This window comes from Lissotriton helveticus, chromosome 7 (genome assembly GCF_964261635.1).
Source record: "Lissotriton helveticus chromosome 7, aLisHel1.1, whole genome shotgun sequence".
NCBI lineage: Eukaryota > Metazoa > Chordata > Amphibia > Caudata > Salamandridae > Lissotriton > Lissotriton helveticus.
This window is the reverse complement of record NC_136068.1, coordinates 157,090,295-157,102,670: the sequence shown is the minus strand read 5'-3', so window position 1 is coordinate 157,102,670 and position 12,376 is coordinate 157,090,295. Positions and strand designations below refer to the sequence as shown.

Sequence of the window (12,376 nt, the reverse complement as noted above, 5' to 3'; positions counted from 1 at the left end):
TTCTCAGATGTACCTATTCCTACTTGTCATTGCACAATGATGCCTCGGCTGGGCGCCTCCTTTGTTCAGCAGTCATGGTTGTCTTATGAGGGTTCAACAGCACATATAAAATCCCAATATGCTAGAATTTCATGTCCTGGAGTGCCCAGAGATTTAGTCCTATATGTTCAGTCAGTGAATGTATGCCCATCCCACACCCTCCCAGGCACGTTAGGGAAGTCAAAGCCAACCACTGACAAATAACTGGGAAAGAAACAGAGAAATGCTTATCTTTTCTGGTAGCTGTTTTTAGGACAGCCACTAAGAGTCTTGTTTGTTTATTTAGGGAGGAAGTAGAATGAAGAGCGTAGTCAATGTAAACATCAAGCACATGAAAGAGGAAGCACAGTTGTTTCCAATTCTAAAGACTTCCACGGCAGATATTCTATAGATCAAGAACTAACAGAGGCTGGGGATTGGCAAGAAAGTTTGAAGACATCATAATAATTCTACAAAATCTCCATTGGAGGCTTCTGGAAGCCAGCCTGTAATTGAATATTGATGGGCTGGCCATTCCAGTAGGCCTTAGTTTGCTGACAAACCGAATAGGATAATCAAGTCAGTTTTTCATTATGTCCATAACAAATATGTGGAGGAAAAGTCACATATCTTGAATTTCAATAGAGACTTTTATAATAATTGCTGGTCATTCTAAAAACCTGGATGAATTTTACTATTTGATGTAACAGTGAGTCCAGCCTTTATTCTAGCGCTTCTAGTGCCAGTTCAGAATTGTAAAAAGTGACTTTAAAAAAAACATATGTATAACTTAACTGGCAAAAGGAATAGTGAAGCACCATCCGCAAAAAGCCAGATATTCAACAGGACAAATTAATAAATTTGGTATTCGTATTCATTCTGTATTTTTTTATTTATGTTGGAGAAGGCTTATATAAACAAAAATTTAAATGTACTATACATATAAATAGTGTGACAGCCACTAAATCATAAAGAATTGTTATAACACCTTAGAAAATCTTCAACAAAGATATGCTATTTTAGCATGCATTAATAATAACAGCAAATATTGGCAGTTAAAATAAAAGGCAAGTAAGAAATTACATGCAGATGGAGTGGCAAGCTTGTTTGTGCTATCAGTACTTAGGATGCAGTCCTGGATCAGCCATATAATTAGAGAGGAAGTGAAGAAAGGAGGGCAAATACAAGGTTTTCAGGAGAGATAGTAGCTTCTGATGTCTCATAGCATTTCAAAGATCCCAGTTCTCTAAGGAGATAATGCATATTCACAGATAGCCCCAAGAGATTAGAGGATCAGAACATACATCGCCTATTAAAGATTTTATACGGTTCCTTCTTAGGGCCTTAGTATGCTGTAGTTAAGTCCAGTTACTGGAAAAAGATATTTTCTATGTTTGCAACGTTGCCAAATTTTACTAGCTCAAACTAACCAGTTTACAGAGAATGATCAATCTTTGACAGGTGAGGGTCCACTATAGCTTGGGAACCTTTCATTTTGATCAACTACGAGAAAGGCTGTCGTTTCAAACAGAGATCCTCAGCGAAATGCTGGCATGGATTTGAAACATATTCTTTCCCTGTTGGTCATACAGTGGACTCCTAATTGAAAAGTGGCTCCCTATTTCTCTATGGTTGGGTCACAGAGACAGGCCTGGGTTTCTTTAACAAGGTCCTTCTTGCTGTTTATGTTTGCATTCACTGCTAGGGCAGTAGAGATGCCCTGAATAAAAAATCTTAGCTCTTCAAGACTATGGGCCTCATTACGATGTTGGTCGAAAGCATTCAAACTGATTACTTGTTGGAATCAATTATGACCGACTCAGGTTCGGGGAGTCCGACCGACCGATTACGATGTTTCCGAACACGGTTAGGTCGGACTCCCATTGACTTTAATGTGAGCCTGTGTTCCGACCGACAACACAGGCTCCCATTGAAAAATGGGGTGGTTTTGGGAAACCTTGCACTCTGTCGCAAGCACCCCATGGTGCCTGCGACAAGTTTAACTACATAGGAAAGTTTTGCCATGAAAGTTTTAACTTGTAAATCATCTATCAACATTTCTTTAGTGAGGGTGCAATAGCATTCTGTCAATTAGCACCACTTCATTTTTAGAAAAAGTAGTCGATGAGGTTATATTTATGGCAGCCTCTGTTTTTCCAATATCTCACTCTTGCTTTGGTCAAACAACTACTGCACTGCTCAGCACTGGAGATACCAGAGACATGATTTGTCACTGATCATTCACTATTTTACTTGGTCGTCAGCCACTTTTTGAAACAGTTTCATAGCGGTCACAGTGAGGCTAGCTTTCTATTTATACTTGGGAACTGCCAGCAGTATCTTTCTATTTAATATATTAGTGAAGGATCAACTGCCAGACATGATTTACCTCAGGAACACAGTTTGTTTTCTGGGTGTACATCCCTCATTTGGATCTTATACCTTCTTCCGAGTACCTTGGTGTTGGTACGATATTGGTAGGATATTTACTGCTGCTGGGCCGTTATTTATCAGATTCAATGAAAAAAAATACCACTTACCGTTTCTCCATTAAAATGGAATTTATATGCATATTTTGGTGCCTTGTGCACCAAAATTTGCATGTTACTGTATTTTAAGGGCCCTGTTATTGTAAATATTGCAGATTTAACCTTCAAATATTTATGTGAGGAAAATTCCAACTGTCCGATTTGAAGGCACCTGGTAATTATGGTTTCATTAAAATCAATAAACCCATAATTCTCATGGTGATTTGCTTGGATGTCAGAATCTAGTGAGGCACTCGTAAACAAGGCCCACGCATCTTAGCTGCTTGGATAATTTCCAACTTCATTGAATAGTTGTGTTGAAGATGCTCTTCTTTGTGTAGGTCATGTTCCTTTTAAGAAACACTTTTTATTAAGCAACCACTCAATCAAAAGCATATTTGAATTGCTAGGAAGCAAACACAAATCAAACCAAGAATAATGTGGTAATACTGGCCACTTTGAAGTGCTTCAATAAACTTAGATGTTGGATATTTAAATCACCATTACTATAGAATTCCAGAGTAGGGTGCAGCTTATATCCCATGTTTCATCTATCATGGCTTCGTCACCATCCTTCCGATAAAATGTCAGGTATATTGTGATGTTTAGCATTCCTCAAAAGTCCCACACATAAAAAAGTGGAAACCATAAGCCTATTCCATACCTTGTGACCATGCATTAACTCCTTCTGCTATTGCATGTCCTTCACCATCCAACTGTTCCCATGACCGTGTCAGAGTCGATAAAAGATTTAAAGCAGCATGCAGCCAACTTCATTACAGGAGAGCACCAGTAGACCTCTTGGTGCATATTTATATTAGTTACATTTGTTAATTCTTTAAAACAATGTTGAACCCAGAGCAACTTTAAAAGGAAGCATTACTTGAGAATTACTTCAAAAAAGACAAGCCGATTAAAACTAGAGAAGGTGTTGTCATTCCACCACCAAATACTCCCGCATCTTTCATGATGTTCGATAAAGGGTACAACACATGTGTATGGTTGGAAAATTGGGCGGAATACACAAAAGATGACGGAGTATTGGCGTTTCCGTTAGACGGAACATTTAACAGCAGGATTCTATTTAATCTGAGAACCCGAATGAATGATTTACATCCCAGACCTAGATTAACGCAGTACGAAGCACTAGAGGAATGGGAAATCGAGGCTTTCGAGAGAGATAAGCCACGGATGGATAAAGGGTTAACCAAATTTTATCCAAAGTTGAAGCAGGAAACCCGAGCCAGAAAGATGAAACAGTGGAGACAGAATATGATTGTTGAGGGACTGTTTCCAATGATGCCGGCGGATGGCCCTCCTGGGGGGGAGAAAAAGAAAGAAAAATGTAAGCATTGGGTGCCCATTGGAGAGTCGGATGATGAATTGTTAGATAACATATTTACAAGAAGCCCGCCTCCTTATAATGAAGGACACCGACCCTCAAGTGCAGGAGATGTTTCCCGAAGACCTCCACCCCAGGAAGAGGTCAGATTCGCCAGTGTAGCAGGGGGTTACCCAATTCCTCCCTGTCCGGAGAGTCTAGGGCCCGTAGAAACAAGGAACATTTACCCCAGAATGTCAGCTAGTGGGGAGACGGGATACTCACGTGAGCGAGATTTTTGTCCTCGACCTCCCTACGGAGGCGAGGTGAGATCCTTAAGTTCAGGAATGCCGTTTTTACAACCTCACTGTGAGGAAGAACCAAGATCCCTAGGTACAAGCAATCTGTTCCCGGGACCAAATTATGGTGAAGGACCGAGTGAGACGCATCCCACTGCCCCGAGTTATGCTCCCACCCTAACCCCACAGGTATTACATGACAGGTCCTTAAGTAGGTTATTGGAAGAAAAGGAGCGAGAAGCCCTAGCAAAGCAGAGAACTGAGATAATTCAGAAAATCTCCCAGTTAAATACCAGTCCTGAAGTCTTGACAATCCCAGTAACTATCGGACCGGTGGTTCCGTTGTACGGGGACCATCAAGGGAGTCCAAAAACTCCAGTAATTACTCCCGTCATTGCACCGACCAGACCAGATCCCTTAATAGTAGATGACAAGACAAGTGAGTGCGAATCGGAGCTCTCGCTGTTAGATCTGCCCGTTAGAAGTACCGGGAAAAGGATGCAGAAAAGACACAATCCTTTTAATACAAAGGAGATTCAAATTGAAACGACTTCGGGTACTAAGAGTGTCACGTTGGTGACTCCTGAAGAAATCGAAAGATGGAGTCAAGAATTAGAAAAACAGACTCCAGCCACAAAACCTTTAGATCTCTACAAATTAAGAGTAGAAATAGAAGAATTGATGGCAGGAAATGTAGGATTAGACAGGTTAAATACCTACTCTGAAGACGAACTACTGTTCATTTGCAAAAGTCTTACCCGAAATGCTCGAGTACTTCATGAAAGATTGACAGACACTGCTGCTAGCATGGGGATAGATATTTCAAAATCGAAACCTTTGCAGAAACCCTACAGAGCAGACTTTTCAGACAAAGATTTAGAAAACCTGAATGTGTCAGGAAAGAAAGTACAGGTCAAAGAACTATTGACAGTATTGCAGAAATGGGGAGATGTAGAAAGATGGAAAGCCAGATGGGCTAGGAAAAAAGATGAGGCCAGGACTAAGCAGGCAACTCCCGAATTTGTTCTAAAGGAAGCTGACAAGCCAGAACAGTTATGCCCTATGCGCGAAGTGCCAGGTGGAAAATATGTACACGTTCCATGGTCCAGACAGGATATTGTGTCCTTTACTAATGACTTCCCAAAATTACGCGAGAAGCCCGTGGATTGGTACCGACAGGTAGAAAGGTTTGTAAAAGTACAGAAATGCCTGTGGAAGGACCTGGATGGGTTCTTCGACATAGTGGTCCCTGTAGATCTGTGGACCGAGTGTAAAATAGCCATAGCCTGGCCTAGTGAGGAATACCCAAGAGATGAAAAAACAGGGGAACCATCGAAGGAAGTGATGAGGAAGTATGAACAAGTAATTCAACATTTGAAATTAAAAGTGCCCGCAAAGGAAACTGACTGGACCAAGATAGATAGAACAACACAGGAAAGAGACGAAACTGTGCATTCCTTTTATGAAAGGCTGTTGCAGGTGTTCAAAACATACAGTGGTATTGATAACATCGAGATGAAGGACATGACACACTTCATTTACAGGTTTGTAAACGGTTTAAGGCCCGAAATTTGTCAGTGAATAAAAGATAATAAAATCTGTTGGCATACTAAAAAGATGGATGAGGTCCTACGGTACGCGAAGTACTGTGAGGACGAGATGGCAGAAAAGAAAAAGGCTCTCAAGGAAAAGGTTATGTGGGCTCAAGTAAAGCTCGCAGAACAACAGGAAAAGCAGTTAAACAAGCTAAACAAAGCCACCCAGAACCAAAACCCTGGGGGTGGGGGTGGAGGAAAACCAAGAGCTAAAATGAGTAGGGAGGAAGCCAAAAAGAAATTTCCTTGCCACCAGTGCGGGGAAATTGGACACTGGAGAGACGAGTGTCCCTATTTACAAACTGATAATGCCCAAACACCTGATTTAATCCCACAGACGCAGAATGAAAAACAAAGAAAGACCCAGCAGCAGGTAAAAACAATTCAAGTGCCCAGAGCGCCAAAACCTATTTTTAAGGGAAAATCACCGCAGGGTGATGATGTAGAAATCTGGGGAGGCAATGAGAATAGAAATACAGCAACTTCGCAGTGAAGCACACTCGTTCGAGTTGCCTTGAACCCAGGTGGGGAAAAAAGCGCCAAGTAATCCTGGTAACCACGACAGCTGTGAAGTGCGCAGGCGTTCCCAAGTGGATCCATGCCAGCCATACCCAGAAGGTGATACCTGACGAGGAGCCTGGAGCTGAAGGTTGTCCAGCTGAGGGGTCTGCAGACGTTGGTCCTGAAGTAGCTGACGACAGACGACCGAGCACCAGCCCAGCTGAGGGTCCCACAGGCGTTGGCCCAGAGGTAACTGATGACGTATGGCCAAGCACCAGTACTGCTGAGGATCCCACTGATGTTGGCCCGGAAGTAGCTGATGACGAGATGCCGAGAATCTGGCCAGATGATTGGATACCCATAATCGATCTCCCGGGAGACCCACTCAGAACAAGAGAGCGAATAAGAGAAGACAGAGAGTGGAATAGAGAGGTCGAGCAAGGCACAGGCGAAGACCCTCAGATCATTGAGATTCACATCAAGTCTGAGGACGAAGAAGAAGGTCAGACAGGGACAGATCAGGTGATTGACACACCTCCACTAACTCCTGAAATCGAAAAGGGACAGACTAGAAATAGTGTAATAGTTCGAGCAGAAGAAAATCAAGGGATCGAAGTGCTTGAACAGGATCAGTTAGAATTAGAAGAACGTGTTCAGGACACAGAAACAGAGACATTCAAAAGCAAAAACAAAATTTCACCTGAACCAGGCCAGCTTAGTAACCAGGCTGAAGAAATAGATACAAGACCTGGGACTAGTCAGACAGGAAGGGAAGAAACAGAAAACGAAGCGCCACAGACAAGTGAAAATAAAAGAGCATTAGAAGAAAGCCCAATCACAGTGCCAGCAAAAAGACTAAAGAAAAAGAAGCACATTGAGCCAAGGTATGTTAAGAGACTGAAATTAAGACTAAAAACAGTCCAAGAGAAACTTGCAGATATAAGAAGAAGTCCCCGAATTGCAGAAATACCTGAAGATAGCTCCAAGAGAAGGAGTGAGCGAATAAAAAGACAAAACGAAAAATATCAGGATCCGGAGTGGACCTACTTAATCTTGGAAAATTTTGAGGAACTTGATATCACTGACGAAAGCGACGGAGAACCGGTTGCTGAGTACTCTACAGAAGAGGAAGACGAGCTCACCTCAAGTTGCACAGAGTAAGCTACCTGTGTAAACTTATAAAGAAGGGGTTGGAAAATTTCTTCTGAGCCAAAATGTCTGAGTCAAGAACGAATGGAAGGCCTAGTCGCAGTTGTTGCAAAACATGCTGCAAAGTATGTATATGTAGTATAGTTATAGTCATATTAGTTTGGATAGGACTAACAGTTTTCATTCCCTTTATGATTAGTAAAAATACTAATATTGACCCTACACAGATCACTGACACTGAAGAACTGACAACACGAAGTGTAGAAAGACGTGAGAAAGCACTCAGACAAACAAAACGAGACTTAGAAGCATCAGATGAGGAAGGACTACATTACCATGGAGTTAAGAACCAGACACACTCAAATGTTTTCGCAAACTTGTTGGTACACTATGTAGAGACTATGGAGATAGAGGATTGCTATGTCTGCATGAAGCTACCTACTTCTGTAGCTGAAAGCGTGACATACCATCACTTGCCCCTGACATATGGAATTTCCTGTAGTGTTTTAGCAAGCTTATTTTACAAAAGAGGACCGTTACAGTACTATTACTCTAACAGTGACGTGATTTTTTCTGAACTTCCCATACGTGGAAATCTGAATCCTGTACATACCAAAAGTGACGTTACACGTTATATGGGAGAATACTTTTTGACTATAGGTACTATAGACTTAAATGAAGCACACAGAGACAACTTGACCTGTTCATTACATGAACAAGAAAAAGTATTTTTAAACATGGCAGAGAAAAGAAGGGAGAGTTTCCAAAGAAAAGCAAATGACAAAGGGCAGAAAACCCCTAAATGGGCTGAGAACATGGAAAGCACCTCAACTGGCGGGGCGGGGCCTGCTCTGTTGCTGGATTTCGAGAAGAAAGGGAAACTCTGTCTTCACCGCGAGAAGACTGATTATTATAATAACATTTTTATTGGTTCCAGTCAATGTGAGCACAATTACAAGGTAATTGGAGGTTGGGGATTCAAAAATGGGTCAGAGCCTGTGTTTCCTGGAATTTATTATATATGTGGAGACAAGGCTTATTTCAAATTGCCGGATCACTGGTATGGAAGCTGCTACTTTGGCATTGTCTTCCCGAAAATATACCATGTGAATGAAATTGCTGGAAGCAATGAAAACACTAATGGCTTAGTGCGTAGTAAAAGAGAAAGCGTAGGTGAAATAATGGGTAGTATTTTTAGTGCACTGATACCTGGAGTGGGAGTGGTTCTGAACACTCACAGAATTTGCAAATTGTCCACAATAGTGGATGTGCTGTCTACTGACACTGCTCATGGATTTCTGCTGGTCAATACCGAAATGGTTGCGATCAGATCAATGGTTTTGCAGGACAGACTTGCTCTTGACACTTTATTAGCAAAAGAGGGCGGAGTCTGCCGGATGTTGAAGGCGCAACATTGTTGCACTTACATTCCGGACAAAAGCGTACAGCTCAAAAGATATGTGAAAAACATTACTAATTTGGAAAGGGAACTCAAACCACTCGAGGTTGACAGTGCCTGGAGGAGACTAGTTGATGGTCTCTCCAATGTAGGTCATTGGTTTGCTAATTTAGGTAGAAGCTTATTGTTCAAAGTACTGATGCCAATTGGAATTATAGGTCTTATCCTATTTTTCATATTCGTCTGTTGCAAATGTTGCAAACACACAAAGAAGTATCAAGTGAATGCGAGAGGAGTGAAACGGAGTGCGGATGAACTTGAATTGGAAGAAATGAATAATCAGATTTACAAAAGGGTGAAAAATTCTCACCCTATCAAAATTGAGAAGGAGAAATTGAATCGCATGTTGGAAGAGATAGAGTCGTACAAAGTGTGAAAGGAAGTTGGCATCTGGTTCCGATATTTTGTGATGATAGTAAATATCATCAAAGAGGGGATTGATAGAGCAAGATTTCGCAATCGCGACTTGCTCAATTCATGAACCTCAAATCTGTCATAACCTCATAACAAACGTACGTTTTACTAATCTCTTTATTTTGGATATGCATGTATAGTAGCGAAGCTTGCCTATGTGTTTTACTGATATAAATAATAATTGTGTCTAAAATGGCCGATGCTTGCATTTCTGTTTCTGCGCATGCGTGGGTCATAGTCATGTGATATGACGCAGTCAGAGTTTGAGAGGGAAAGGGTGCGCATGCGTAATAGCAATAAGATGGCTGTGCTTTCATAACGTGGTGAAGCCTTGTGCTGCTGCTCCTGTGACATTGTTCGTTGCACTTACCATTAATGCATAGTATATTTTTATAATGATGAAACTAAAGTACGAAATCATAACGTGTAATACATTGATTTATTTCTATGTGCTAATTTGTTTTCGCTTACTTTTCATGTATCACGGGAAATGGGGGTCCAAATGGGTTGCGAGCCATCTTGAAGGTCTCTTCCGCGCATGCTCAGGATGCGAGGCCAGAAACAACCTTGGGCAGTGGAACTCAGCCAGCTGGCAGAGACGGACAAGATGCTCCTGAGAAAGTGACCTGCGACCCAGCAGGACGGAGTTGTCTGTACCCATATTGAAACATTTGTTAATAATCCATTGTATTTCACTGGCTTGTCTCATGGGAACCTCAATCTTGCTAGGCGGCACCTTAGGATGCAAATTAGGCCTTACAATAGTCTGTTCTGATTGGTGTGTTAACCAAATCCTACCTTAGGACCAATCCAAATTGGGGATTCTGACACTCTGCAACATTTGGGGGGTGGTACGTTGTCCCAAAACAGTATATCTACCCTGGGTTCACCTAGGGAAATTGTCCGACTTGTCTGAATAGCTGACCTGTCACTGACCCAACGCACTCAATAGGTGACTTGAAGATACAGAGCGCTGCGGAGCACTCTGTCCGAATTTGACCATAGACTAAGGTTTTACTAAACCTTAAAAGTGCTAGCGGAGCACTTTGCTGGGAGTTCGCTGACCCAATCGGGGTTCTGATCGATAGCTGCAGAGAGGGTGGAGCGCAGGCGTTGCTTCCGAATTGCGGGTGCTGGTCGTGTCCTGGTGGTCCTGTCCTGATCCTAATCTGGGTTTACTGTCCTGTCCTGGGTGTCCATTCTGCACCTGATGTCCATTGAGAGGTATCCTTCCTTGAGGGTTTCCTGTCCTTAAACTGACCCGTGGCCAGGGTTGGTTTCCACACCAGTCTAGGTAAATATCGCTCTGAAGCTCTTAAAACTGCACCTTTCTATTTTCTGTCTTTTGCTTCAATAAAGACATACCTTTGCATATGATAAGTCTTCCATGTTTTCCGCAAACCATTGCATTTCATAAAACTATTTGCATTTATTTGCATAGCGTGTTCCTATGTTACCCTACCTTTTAGAAATCATTTTCGCCATTGCAGTTTGCAACTTCCTGTTATGGTCTCTGTTTTTCACCCATAAATATTACTAAAGTAACTTTGAAATTTAGCCCAATAGGTTTTCTTAGTTTGTTTCCCTGTTGCATTAGCATTTAAACGCAAATGATTGCCCTTATAGTTCTTCTATGCAGCTATGTACTCTTTTCAATTTTGATTTTAGATTGTCTCCTTGTAGTGGAGTGTATGTTCTAAAGAGTTTAAATTTGAGATAAAATCTTTCAAACTTTCAGTTGTCCGTGGTCATTTCATGAAAAGTAAAGGTCATACGATAAGAAGTATTTTCGCTGCCTTTCCTTTTACAGCTAGCTCCCTGATCCATTGTGGTCATAGGTACCCGTAACAGTGGATGGTAAGTAGGGTACACTAGAAAATAGAAAAGGAACCCACAATTATTGGTAGAAGATTGTGACGTCGTCCGATCAATGTATATGGTGATTTGAAATATATGGGCCCGAAGCCGGAAGTAGCGAAATTATTGGTCGGGTGACCCGCGATCTCTAGCAGCTCTACTATAATATATCAATCTAAGAAGAAAATCACAACGATGGGGTGTTGCTGCCTGACTCCAAGAATAAAATGTGAACTAATTTGTTCTCAAGGAAAATATTATGTGACTTTATCCAACAGGAAATGGAAGCACTCTAGCTCTAAAATGGAACCATCAATGTCCTAAGTCTAGGAAGAGACATTCTGGTTATTCCGTTATACAGGAAATGCTACTGCACAAGCTTGAAGAGCCAGTGTTCCTATACATGCTGTCAAAGACAATTTCTACAGTAAGCTGCAAAATGAGTCATGGGAGGGAATGTGTGTGAACTACCTCTAAAATGTACACAACTCACTTATTTATAACCATTAACTCTGCAGAACTAGCTATAAACGATTTCTCACTGAAATAACCATGACAACAAATATTGAATAATTGTCCCTATGGGAATTCATACTGGTGTAGTTCCCAAATGAAATATTAACCAACTCTTTCTAGAGGGAAATTGTTACGAGTCTACTTAGAGTAAAAAGCGAATCCTACTTTAATAGCTCTCGGGGACATACATTTCAGCTACGTCTAAAAGGATATACTACTGCAAAGTTCCAGGACACTTGGTTCTGGGTAATAGCAACCTTTATTAGACATCAACTCCAACTGTAAGAATAAGTATGGGTGAGGTCTAGGACATCACATCAATGACCTTTATGTAAGAGGAAATCTTTTTCTGCCCTAGAAATGTTACTGGCCTTGGTCTGAGATTAAGTACTACTGCAGTAGTTCAGAGAGGATTTTTACTAGACAAGGACTAGGAGGAAATGTGTCTAGACACTCTTAGAGGACGTACTGCAGACTAGCTACGAGGAAAAGGTTTACTGGGCAAAACTCTGTGGGGAATTGTTAAATGAATAGCTCTGAGATCGTCTCCAATAGTCTACATTACTTTTCGAGTTTGAAAATCACATGTTACTTAGTTTCCATAGGAGGAAATTATTTTAGGCAATATCTAAGAAGATGATTCGAACTAGCTTTTGGCACATGCCAGGAGGAAACATTGCTGGTTTAGCTCTAGTGGAGACCTCAAGAGATATATAGTG

At 41.4% G+C, this 12,376-nt stretch overlaps 1 protein-coding gene across 1 annotated transcript in view; it reads right to left on the bottom strand.

Moving 5' to 3' along the window:
* LOC144768973 (piezo-type mechanosensitive ion channel component 2-like) overlaps window positions 1-12,376 on the bottom strand; it is a 700,333-nt gene that overhangs the window by 419,950 nt on the left and 268,007 nt on the right. The window lies entirely within an intron of this gene.